Here is a 16,227-nt window from a genome sequence, read left to right as displayed (position 1 = left end):
CCCTACACTCTATACCTCACACTCTACACTCTATCCCCTGCACTCTATACCATACACTCTACACTCTATACCCTACACTCTATACCCTACACTCTACACTCTATACCCTACACTCTACACTCTATACCCTACACTCTATACCCTACAATCTATACCATACACTCTATACCATACACTCTATACCCTACACTCTGCACTCTATACCCTACACTCTATACCCTACAATCTATACCATACACTCCATACCATACACTCTATACCCTACACTCTATACCTCACACTCTACACTCTATCCCCTGCACTCTATACCACACTCTCTACACTCTATACCCTACACTCTATACCCTACACTCTACACTCTATACCCTACACTCTATACCCTACACTCTACACTCTATACCCTACACTCTACACTCTATACCCTACACTCTATACCCTACAATCTATACCATACACTCTATACCATACACTCTACACCCTACACTCTATACCCTACACTCTACACTCTATACCCTACACTCTATACCCTACACTCTATACCCTACACTCTATACCCTACACTCTATACCTCACACTATACACTATATCCCCTGCATTCTATACCATACACTCTACACTCTATTCCCTACACTCTATACCCTACACTCTACACTCTATACCCTACACTCTATACCCTACACTCTGCACTCTATACCCTACACTCTACACTCTATACCCTACACTCTATACCCTACAATCTATACCATACACTCTATACCCTACACTCTATACCCTACACTCTACACTCTATACCCTACACTCTATACCCTACACTCTATACCCTACACTCTACACTCTATACTCTACACTCTATACCCTACACTCTATACCCTACAATCTATACCATACACTCTATACCATACACTCTATACCCTACACTCTATACCTCACACTCTACACTCTATCCCCTGCACTTTATACCATACACTCTACACTCTATACCCTACACTCTATACCCTACACTCTACACTATACCCTACACTCTATACCCTACACTCTACACTCTATACCCTACACTCTATACCCTACAATCTATACCATACACTCTATACCATACACTCTATACCCTACACTCTATACCCTACACTCTATACCATACACTCTATACCCTACACTCTATATCATACACTCTATAGCCTACACTCTATTCCCTACACTCTATACCATACACTCTATACCCTACACTCTATACCCTACACTATACACTCTATACCCTACACTCTACACTCTATACCATACACTCTTTACCCTACACTCTATACCCTACACTCTATACCCTACACTCTACACTCTTTACCCTACACACTGTACCAAACACTCTATACCCTACACTCTATACCGTACACTCTATACCCTACACTCTACACTCTATACCCTACACTCTATAACATACACTTTATACCCTACACTCTATACCTTACACTCTATACCCTACACTCTACACCCTACAATCTACAATCTATACCCTACACTCTATAACCTACACTCTATACCCTACACTCTACACCCTACTCTCTACACTTTATACCCTACACTCTACACTCTATACCCTACACTCTATACCCTACACTCTATACTCTACACTCTATACCCAACTCTCTAAACACTACACTCTATACCCTACACTCTACACTCTATACCCTACACTCTATACCCTACACTCTATACCCTACACTCTATACCCTACACTCTATACCCTACACTCTATACCTCACACTATACACTATATCCCCTGCATTCTATACCATACACTTTACACTCTATTCCCTACACTCTATACCCTACACTCTACACTCTATACCCTACACTCTATACCCTACACTCTACACTCTATACCCTACACTCTATACCCTACAATCTATACCATACACTCTATACCCTCCACTCTATACCCTACACTCTACACTCTATACCCTACACTCTATACCCTACACTCTATACCCTACACTCTACACTCTATACTCTACACTCTATACCCTACACTCTATACCCTACAATCTATACCATACACTCTATACCATACACTCTATACCCTACACTCTATACCTCACACTCTACACTCTATCCCCTGCACTTTATACCATACACTCTACACTCTATACCCTACACTCTATACCCTACACTCTACACTATACCCTACACTCTATACCCTACACTCTACACTCTATACCCTACACTCTATACCCTACAATCTATACCATACACTCTATACCATACACTCTATACCCTACACTCTATACCCTACACTCTATACCATACACTCTATACCCTACACTCTATATCATACACTCTATAGCCTACACTCTATTCCCTACACTCTATACCATACACTCTATACCATACACTCTATACCCTACACTCTATACCCTACACTATACATTCTATACCCTACACTCTACACTCTATACCATACACTCTTTACCCTACACTCTATACCCTACACTCTATACCCTACACTCTACACTCTTTACCCTACACACTGTACCAAACACTCTATACCCTACACTCTATACCGTACACTCTATACCCTACACTCTACACTCTATACCCTACACTCTATAACATACACTTTATACCCTACACCCTATACCTTACACTCTATACCCTACACTCTACACCCTACAATCTACAATCTATACCCTACACTCTATACTCTACACTCTATACCCAACTCTCTAAACACTACACTCTATACCCTACACTCTACACTCTATACCCTACACTCTATACCCTACACTCTACACTCTATACCCTACACTCTACACTCTATACCCTACTCTCTAAACCCTACACTCTATACCCTACACTCTACACTCTATACCCTACACTCTATACCCTACACTCTACACTCTATCCCCTGCACTCTATACCATACACTCTACACTCTATACTCTACACTCTATACCCTACACTCTACACTCTATACCCTACACTCTATACCCTACACTCTATACCCTACACTCTACACTCTATACCCTACACTCTATACCCTACAATCTATACCATACACTCTATACCATACACTCTATACCCTACACTCTACACTCTATACCCTACACTCTACACTCTATACCCTACACTCTATACCCTACACTCTACACTCTATACCCTACACTCTACACTCTATACCCTACACTTTATACCCTACAATCTATACCATACACTCTATACCATACACTCTATACCCTACACTCTATACCTCACACTCTACACTCTATCCCCTGCACTCTATACCATACACTCTACACTCTATACCCTACACTCTATACCCTACACTCTACACTCTATACCCTACACTCTACACTCTATACCCTACACTCTATACCCTACAATCTATACCATACACTCTATACCATACACTCTATACCCTACACTCTGCACTCTATACCCTACACTCTATACCCTACAATCTATACCATACACTCCATACCATACACTCTATACCCTACACTCTATACCTCACACTCTACACTCTATCCCCTGCACTCTATACCACACTCTCTACACTCTATACCCTACACTCTATACCCTACACTCTACACTCTATACCCTACACTCTATACCCTACACTCTACACTCTATACCCTACACTCTACACTCTATACCCTACACTCTACACTCTATACCCTACACTCTACACCCTACAATCTATACCATACACTCTATACCATACACTCTATACCCTACACTCTGCACTCTATACCCCACACTCTATACCCTACAATCTATACCATACACTCCATACCATACACTCTATACCCTACACTCTATACCTCACACTCTACACTCTATCCCCTGCACTCTATACCACACTTTCTACACTCTATACCCTACACTCTATACCCTACACTCTACACTCTATACCCTACACTCTATACCCTACACTCTACACGCTATACCCTACACTCTACACTCTATACCCTACACTCTATACCCTACAATCTATACCATACACTCTATACCATACACTCTACACCCTACACTCTATACCCTACACTCTACACTCTATACCCTACACTCTATACCCTACACTCTATACCCTACACTCTATACCCTACACTCTATACCTCACACTATACACTATATCCCCTGCATTCTATACCATACACTCTACACTCTATTCCCTACACTCTATACCCTACACTCTACACTCTATACCCTACACTCTATACCCTACACTCTACACTCTATACCCTACACTCTACACTCTATACCCTACACTCTATACCCTACAATCTATACCATACACTCTATACCCTACACTCTATACCCTACACTCTACACTCTATACCCTAAACTCTATACCCTACACTCTATACCCTACACTCTACACTCTATACTCTACACTCTATACCCTACACTCTATACCCTACAATCTATACCATACACTCTATACCATACACTCTATACCCTACACTCTATACCTCACACTCTACACTCTATCCCCTGCACTTTATACCATACACTCTACACACTATACCCTACACTCTATACCCTACACTCTACACTCTATACCCTACACTCTATACCCTACACTCTACACTCTATACCCTACACTCTATACCCTACAATCTATACCATACACTCTATACCATACACTCTATACCCTACACTCTATACCCTACACTCTATACCATACACTCTATACCCTACACTCTATATCATACACTCTATAGCCTACACTCTATTCTCTACACTCTATACCATACACTCTATACCCTACACTCTATACCCTACACTATACACTCTATACCCTACACTCTACACTCTATACCATACACTCTTTACCCTACACTCTATACCCTACACTCTACACTCTTTACCCTACACACTGTACCAAACACTCTATACCCTACACTCTATACCGTACACTCTATACCCTACAATCTATACCATACACTCTATACCATACACTCTATACCCTACACTCTGCACTCTATACCCTACACTCTATACCCTACAATCTATACCATACACTCCATACCATACACTCTATACCCTACACTCTATACCTCACACTCTACACTCTATCCCCTGCACTCTATACCACACTCTCTACACTCTATACCCTACACTCTATACCCTACACTCTACACTCTATACCCTACACTCTATACCCTACACTCTACACTCTATACCCTACACTCTATACCCTACACTCTATACCCTACAATCTATACCATACACTCTATACCATACACTCTACACCCTACACTCTATACCCTACACTCTACACTCTATACCCTACACTCTATACCCTACACTCTATACCCTACACTCTATACCTCACACTATACACTATATCCCCTGCATTCTATACCATACACTCTACACTCTATTCCCTACACTCTATACCCTACACTCTACACTCTATACCCTACACTCTATACCCTACACTCTACACTCTATACCCTACACTCTACACTCTATACCCTACACTCTATACCCTACAATCTATACCATACACTCTATACCCTACACTCTATACCCTACACTCTACACTCTATACCCTACACTCTATACCCTACACTCTATACCCTACACTCTACACTCTATACTCTACACTCTATACCCTACACTCTATACCCTACAATCTATACCATACACTCTATACCATACACTCTATACCCTACACTCTATACCTCACACTCTACACTCTATCCCCTGCACTTTATACCATACACTCTACACTCTATACCCTACACTCTATACCCTACACTCTACACTCTATACCCTACACTCTATACCCTACACTCTACACTCTATACCCTACACTCTATACCCTACAATCTATACCATACACTCTATACCATACACTCTATACCCTACACTCTATACCATACACTCTATACCCTACACTCTATATCATACACTCTATAGCCTACACTCTATTCCCTACACTCTATACCATACACTCTATACCCTACACTCTATACCCTACACTATACACTCTATACCCTACACTCTACACTCTATACCATACACTCTTTACCCTACACTCTATACCCTACACTCTATACCCTACACTCTACACTCTTTACCCTACACACTGTACCAAACACTCTATACCCTACACTCTATACCGTACACTCTATACCCTACACTCTACACTCTATACCCTACACTCTATAACATACACTTTATACCCTACACTCTATACCTTACACTCTATACCCTACACTCTACACCCTACAATCTACAATCTATACCCTACACTCTATAACCTACACTCTATACCCTACACTCTACACCCTACTCTCTACACTTTATACCCTACACTCTTCACTCTATACCCTACACTCTATACCCTACACTCTATACTCTACACTCTATACCCAACTCTCTAAACACTACACTCTATACCCTACACTCTACACTCTATACCCTACACTCTATACCCTACACTCTACACTCTATACCCTACACTCTACACTCTATACCCTACTCTCTAAACCCTACACTCTATACCCTACACTCTACACTCTATACCCTACACTCTATACCCTACACTCTACACTCTATCCCCTGCACTCTATACCATACACTCTACACTCTATACTCTACACTCTATACCCTACACTCTACACTCTATACCCTACACTCTATACCCTACACTCTACACTCTATACCCTACACTCTACACTCTATACCCTACACTCTATACCCTACAATCTATACCATACACTCTATACCATACACTCTATACCCTACACTCTACACTCTATACCCTACACTCTACACTCTATACCCTACACTCTATACCCTACAATCTATACCATACACTCTATACCATACACTCTATACCCTACACTCTATACCTCACACTCTACACTCTATCCCCTGCACTCTATACCACACACTCTACACTCTATACCCTACACTCTATATCCTACACTCTACACTCTATACCCTACACTCTATACCCTACACTCTACACTCTATACCCTACACTCTATACCATACACTCTACACCCTACACTCTATACCCTACACTCTACACTCTATACACTACACTCTGTACCCTACACTCTATACCCTACACATTATACCATACACTCTGTACCCTACACTCTATACCTCACACTCTACACTATATCCCCTGCACTCTATACCATACACTCTACACTCTATACCCTACACTCTATACCCTACACTCTACACTCTATACCCTACACTCTATACCCTACACTCTACACTCTATACCCTACACTCTACACTCTATACCCTACACTCTATACCCTACAATCTATACCATACACTCTATACCATACACTCTATACCCTACACTCTATACCCTACACTCTACACTCTATACCCTACACTCTATACCCTACACTCTATACCCTACACTCTACACTCTATACCCTAGACTCTATACCATACACTCTATACCCTAGACTCTATACCATACACTCTATACCCTACACTCTATACCCTACACTCTAATCTCTATACCATACACTCTACACTCTATATCCTACACTCTATGCCCTACAATCTATACCATACACTCTATACCATACACTCTATACCCTACACTCTATACCTCACACTCTACACTCTATAACATACATTCTACACCCTACAATCTATACCATACACTCTATACCCTACACTCTACACTCTATACCATACACTCTATACCCTACACTCTACACTTTATACCCTACACTCTATACCCTACACTCTATAACCTACACTCTATACCCTACACTCTATACCCTACACTCTATACCCTACACTCTATACCCTACAGTCTATACCCTACACTCTACACTCTATACCCTACACTCTATACCCTACACTCTATACCCTACACTCTATACCCTACACTCTACACTCTATACCCTACACTCTATACCCTACACTCTATACCCTACACTCTACACTTTATACCATACACTCTATACCCTACACTCTACACTCTATACCCTACACTCTACACTCAATACCCTACACTCTATACCCTACACTCTATACCCTACACTGTATACCCTACACTCTAAACTCTATACCCTACACTCTATACCCTACACTCTACACTCTATACCCTACACTCTATACCCTACACTCTATACCCTAAAATCTATATCATATACTCTATACCATACACACTATACCATACACTCTACACTCTATACCCTACACTCTATACCCTACACTCTACACTCTATACCCTGCACTCTATACCCTACACTCTACACTCTATACTCTACACTCTACACTCTATACCCTACACTCTATACCCTACACTCTACACCCTACACTCTATACCCTACACTCTATACCCTACACTCTATACCCTACACTCTATACCCTACACTCTACACTCTATACCCTACACTCTATACCCTACACTCTACACCCTACACTCTACACTCTATACCCTACACTCTATACCCTACAATCTATACCATACACTCTATACCATACACTCTACACACTACACTCTATACCCTACACTCTATACCCTACACTCTATACCCTACACTCTATACCATACACTCTATACCCTACACTCTATACCTCACACTCTACACTCTATCCCCTGCACTCTATACCATACACTCTACACTCTATACCCTACACTCTACACTCTATACCCTACACTCTATACCCTACAATCTATACCATACACTCTATACCATACACTCTATACCCTACCCTCTATACCCTACACTCTACACTCCATACCCTACACTCTATACCCTACACTCTATACCCTACACTCTACACTCTATACCCTACAATCTACACTCTATACCCTACACTCTATTCCCTATAATCTATACCATACACTCTATACCATACACTCTATACCCTACACTCTATACCTCACACTCTACACTCTATCCCCTGCACTCTATACCATACACTCTACACTCTATACCCTACATTCTATACCCTACACTCTACACTCTATACCCTACACTCTACACTTTATACCCTACACTCTACACTCTATACCCTACACTCTATACCCTACAATCTATACCATACACTCCTTACCATACACTCTATACCCTACACTCTATACCTCACACTCTACACTCTATTCCCTACACTCTACACTCTATACCCTACACTCTATACCCTACAATCTATACCATACACTCTATACCATACACTCTATACCCTACCCTCTATACCCTACACTCTACACTCTATACCCTACACTCTATACCCTACACTCTATACCCTACACTCTATACCCTACACTCTACACTCTATACCCTACACTCTATACCCTACACTCTATACCCTACACTCTACACTTTATACCCTACACTCTATACCCTACACTCTACACTCTATACCCTACACTCTACACTCAATACCCTACACTCTATACCCTACACTCTATACCCTACACTGTATACCCTACACTCTAAACTCTATACCCTACACTCTATACCCTACACTCTACACTCTATACCCTACACTCTATACCCTACACTCTATACCCTACAATCTATATCATACACTCTATACCATACACACTATACCATACACTCTACACTCTATACCCTACACTCTATACCCTACACTCTGCACCCTACACTCTATACCCTACACTCTACACTCTATACCCTACACTCTACACTCTATACCCTACACTCTATACCCTACACTCTACACCCTACACTCTATACCCTACACTCTATACCCTACACTCTATACCCTACACTCTATACCCTACACTCTACACTCTATACCCTACACTCTATACCCTACACTCTACACCCTACACTCTACACTCTATACCCTACACTCTATACCCTACAATCTATACCATACACTCTATACCATACACTCTACACCCTACACTCTATACCCTACACTCTATACCCTACACTCTATACCATACACTCTATACCCTACACTCTATAACTTACACTCTATACCCTACACTCTATACCCTACACTCTATACCCTACACTCTATACCCTACAGTCTATACCCTACACTCTACACTCTATACCCTACACTCTATACCCTACACTCTATATCCTACACTCTATACCCTACACTCTACACTCTATACCCTACACTCTATACCCTACTCTCTATACCCTACACTCTACACTTTATACCCTACACTCTATACCCTACACTCTACACTCTATACCCTACACTCTACACTCAATACCCTACACTCTATACCCTACACTCTATACCCTACACTGTATACCCTACACTCTAAACTCTATACCCTACACTCTATACCCTACACTCTACACTCTATACCCTACACTCTATACCCTACACTCTATACCCTACAATCTATATCATACACTCTATACCATACACACTATACCATACACTCTACACTCTATACCCTACACTCTATACCCTACACTCTATACCCTACAATCTATACCATACACTCTATGCCATACACTCTACACACTACACTCTATACCCTACACTCTATACCCTACACTCTATACCCTACACTCTATACCATACACTCTATACCCTACACTCTATACCTCACACTCTACACTCTATCCCCTGCACTCTATACCATACACTCTACACTCTATACCCTACACTCTACACTCTATACCCTACACTCTATACCCTACAATCTATACCATACACTCTATACCATACACTCTATACCCTACCCTCTATACCCTACACTCTACACTCTATACCCTACACTCTATACCCTACACTCTATACCCTACACTCTACACTCTATACCCTACAATCTACACTCTATACCCTACACTCTATTCCCTATAATCTATACCATACACTCTATACCATACACTCTATACCCTACACTCTATACCTCACACTCTACACTCTATCCCCTGCACTCTATACCATACACTCTACACTCTATACCCTACATTCTATACCCTACACTCTACACTCTATACCCTACACTCTACACTTTATACCCTACACTCTACACTCTATACCCTACACTCTATACCCTACAATCTATACCATACACTCCTTACCATACACTCTATACCCTACACTCTATACCTCACACTCTACACTCTATTCCCTACACTCTACACTCTATACCCTACACTCTATACCCTACAATCTATACCATACACTCTATACCATACACTCTATACCCTACCCTCTATACCCTACACTCTACACTCTATACCCTACACTCTATACCCTACACTCTATACCCTACACTCTACACTCTATACCCTACACTCTATACCCTACACTCTATACCCTACACTCTACACTTTATACCCTACACTCTATACCCTACACTCTACACTCTATACCCTACACTCTACACTCAATACCCTACACTCTATACCTTACACTCTATACCCTACACTGTATACCCTACACTCTAAACTCTATACCCTACACTCTATACCCTACACTCTACACTCTATACCCTACACTCTATACCCTACACTCTATACCCTACAATCTATATCATACACTCTATACCATACACACTATACCATACACTCTACACTCTATACCCTACACTCTATACCCTACACTCTACAGTCTATACCCTACACTCTATACCCTACACTCTACACTCTATACCCTACACTCTACACTCTATACCCTACACTCTATACCCTACACTCTACACCCTACACTCTATACCCTACACTCTATACCCTACACTCTATACCCTACACTCTATACCCTACACTCTACACTCTATACCCTACACTCTATACCCTACACTCTACACCCTACACTCTACACTCTATACCCTACACTCTATACCCTACAATCTATACCATACACTCTATACCATACACTCTACACCCTACACTCTATACCCTACACTCTATACCCTACACTCTATACCATACACTCTATACCCTACACTCTATAACCTACACTCTATACCCTACACTCTATACCCTACACTCTATACCCTACACTCTATACCCTACAGTCTATACCCTACACTCTACACTCTATACCCTACACTCTATACCCTACACTCTATATCCTACACTCTATACCCTACACTCTACACTCTATACCCTACACTCTATACCCTACACTCTATACCCTACACTCTACACTTTATACCCTACACTCTATACCCTACACTCTACACTCTATACCCTACACTCTAAACTCAATACCCTACACTCTATACCCTACACTCTATACCCTACACTGTATACCCTACACTCTAAACTCTATACCCTACACTCTATACCCTACACTCTACACTCTATACCCTACACTCTATACCTTACACTCTATACCCTACAATCTATATCATACACTCTATACCATACACACTATACCATACACTCTACATTCTATACCCTACACTCTATACCCTACACTCTACACTCTATACCCTACACTCTATTCCCTACACTCTACACTCTATACCCTACACTCTACACTCTATACCCTACACTCTATACCCTACACTCTACACCCTACACTCTATACCCTACACTCTATACCCTACACTCTATACCCTACACTCTATACCCTACACTCTACACTCTATACCCTACACTCTATACCCTACACTCTACACCCTACACTCTACACTCTATACCCTACACTCTATACCCTACAATCTATACCATACACTCTATACCATACACTCTACACCCTACACTCTATACCCTACACTCTATACCCTACACTCTATACCATACACTCTATACCCTACACTCTATACCTCACACTCTACACTCTATCCCCTGCACTCTATACCATACACTCTACACTCTATACCCTACACTCTACACTCTATACCCTACACTCTATACCCTACAATCTATACCATACACTCTATACCATACACTCTATACCCTACCCTCTATACCCTACACTCTACACTCTATACCCTACACTCTATACCCTACACTCAGTACCCTACACTCTAAACTCTATACCCTACAATCTACACTCTATACCCTACACTCTATTCCCTATAATCTATACCATACACTCTATACCATACACTCTATACCCTACACTCTATACCTCACACTCTACACTCTATCCCCTGCACTCTATACCATACACTCTACACTCTATACCCTACATTCTATACCCTACACTCTACACTTTATACCCTACACTCTACACTCTATACCCTACACTCTATACCCTACAATCTATACCATACACTCCTTACCATACACTCTATACCCTACACTCGATACCTCACACTCTACACTCTATTCCCTACACTCTACACTCTATACCCTACACTCTATACCCTACAATCTATACCATACACTCTATACCATACACTCTATACCCTACCCTCTATACCCTACACTCTACACTCTATACCCTACACTCTATAAACTACACTCTAAACCCTACACTCTACACTCTATACCCTACACTCTACAGTCTATACCCTACACTCTATACCCTACAATCTATACCATACACTCTACACCATACACTCTACACCCTACACTCTATACCCTACACTCTATACCCTACACTCTATACCATACACTCTATACCCTACACTCTATACCTCACACTCTACACTCTATCCCCTGCACTCTATACCATACACTCTACACTCTATACCCTACACTCTACACTCTATACCCTACACTCTATACCCTACAATCTATACCATACACTCTATACCATACACTCTATACCCTACCCTCTATACCCTACACTCTACACTCTATACCCTACACTCTATACCCTACACTCTATACCCTACACTCTAAACTCTATACCCTACAATCTACACTCTATACCCTACACTCTATTCCCTATAATCTATACCATACACTCTATACCATACACTCTATACCCTACACTCTATACCTCACAATCTACACTCTATCCCCTGCACTCTATACCATACACTCTACACTCTATACCCTACATTCTATACCCTACACTCTACACTTTATACCCTACACTCTACACTCTATACCCTACACTCTATACCCTACAATCTATACCATACACTCCTTACCATACACTCTATACCCTACACTCTATACCTCACACTCTACACTATATTCCCTACACTCTACACTCTATACCCTACACTCTATACCCTACAATCTATACCATACACTCTATACCATACACTCTATACCCTACCCTCTATACCCTACACTCTACACTCTATACCCTACACTCTATAAACTACACTCTAAACCCTACACTCTACACTCTATACCCTACACTCTACAGTCTATACCCTACACTCTATACCCTACAATCTATACCATACACTCTATACCATACACTCTATACCCTACACTCTATACCTCACACTCTACACTCTATCCCCTGCAATCTATACCATACACTCTACACTCTATACCCTACACTCAATACCCTACACTCTACACTCTATACCCTACACTCTACACTCTATACCCTACACTCTATACCCTACAATCTATACCATACACTCTATACCATACACTCTATACCCTACACTCTGCACTCTATACCCTACACTCTATACCCTACAATCTATACCATACACTCCATACCATACACTCTATACCCTACACTCTATACCTCACACTCTACACTCTATCCCCTGCACTCTATACCACACTCTCTACACTCTATACCTTACACTCTATACCCTACACTCTACACTCTATACCCTACACTCTATACCCTACACTCTACACTCTATACCCTACACTCTACACTCTATACCCTACACTCTATACCCTACAATCTATACCATACACTCTATACCATACACTCTACACCCTACACTCTATACCCTACACTCTACACTCTATACCCTACACTCTATAAACTACACTCTAAACCCTACACTCTACACTCTATACCCTACACTCTACAGTCTATACCCTACACTCTATACCCTACAATCTATACCATACACTCTATACCATACACTCTATACCCTACACTCTATACCTCACACTCTACACTCTATCCCCTGCACTCTATACCATACACTCTACACTCTATACCCTACACTCTATACCCTACACTCTACACTCTATACCCTACACTCTACACTCTATACCCTACACTCTATACCCTACAATCTATACCATACACTCTATACCATACACTCTATACCCTACACTCTGCACTCTATACCCTACACTCTATACCCTACAATCTATACCATACACTCCATACCATACACTCTATACCCTACACTCTATACCTCACACTCTACACTCTATCCCCTGCACTCTATACCACACTCTCTACACTCTATACCCTACACTCTATACCCTACACTCTACACTCTATACCCTACACTCTGTACCCTACACTCTACACTCTATACCCTACACTCTACACTCTATACCCTACACTCTATACCCTACAATCTATACCATACACTCTATACCATACACTCTACACCCTACACTCTATACCCTACACTCTACACTCTATACCCTACACTCTATACCTCACACTATACACTATATCCCCTGCATTCTATACCATACACTCTACACTCTATTCCCTACACTCTATACCCTACACTCTATACCCTACACTCTATACCCTACACTCTACACTCTATACCCTACACTCTATACCCTACACTCTATACCCTACACTCTACACCCTACACTCTACACTCTATACTCTACACTCTATACCCTACACTCTATACCCTACAATCTATACCATACACTCTATACCATACACTCTATACCCTACACTCTATACCTCACACTCTACACTCTATCCCCTGCACTTTATACCATACACTCTACACTCTATACCCTACACTCTATACCCTACACTCTACACTCTATACCCTACACTCTATACCCTACACTCTACACTCTATACCCTACACTCTATACCCTACAATCTATACCATACACTCTATACCATACACTCTATACCCTACACTCTATACCCTACACTCTATACCATACACTCTATACCCTACACTCTATATCATACACTCTATAGCCTACACTCTATTCCCTACACTCTATACCATACACTCTATACCCTACACTCTATACCCTACACTATACACTCTATACCCTACACTCTACACTCTATACCATATACTCTTTACCCTACACTCTATACTCTACACTCTATACCCTACACTCTACACTCTTTACCCTACACACTGTACCAAACACTCTATACCCTACACTCTATACCGTACACTCTATACCCTACACTCTACACTCTATACCCTACACTCTATAACATACACTTTATACCCTA

The sequence above is a fragment of the Ranitomeya imitator genome, chromosome 1, assembly GCF_032444005.1.
Source record: "Ranitomeya imitator isolate aRanImi1 chromosome 1, aRanImi1.pri, whole genome shotgun sequence".
NCBI classification, from domain to species: domain Eukaryota; kingdom Metazoa; phylum Chordata; class Amphibia; order Anura; family Dendrobatidae; genus Ranitomeya; species Ranitomeya imitator.
This window is presented reverse-complemented; position numbering follows the sequence as displayed.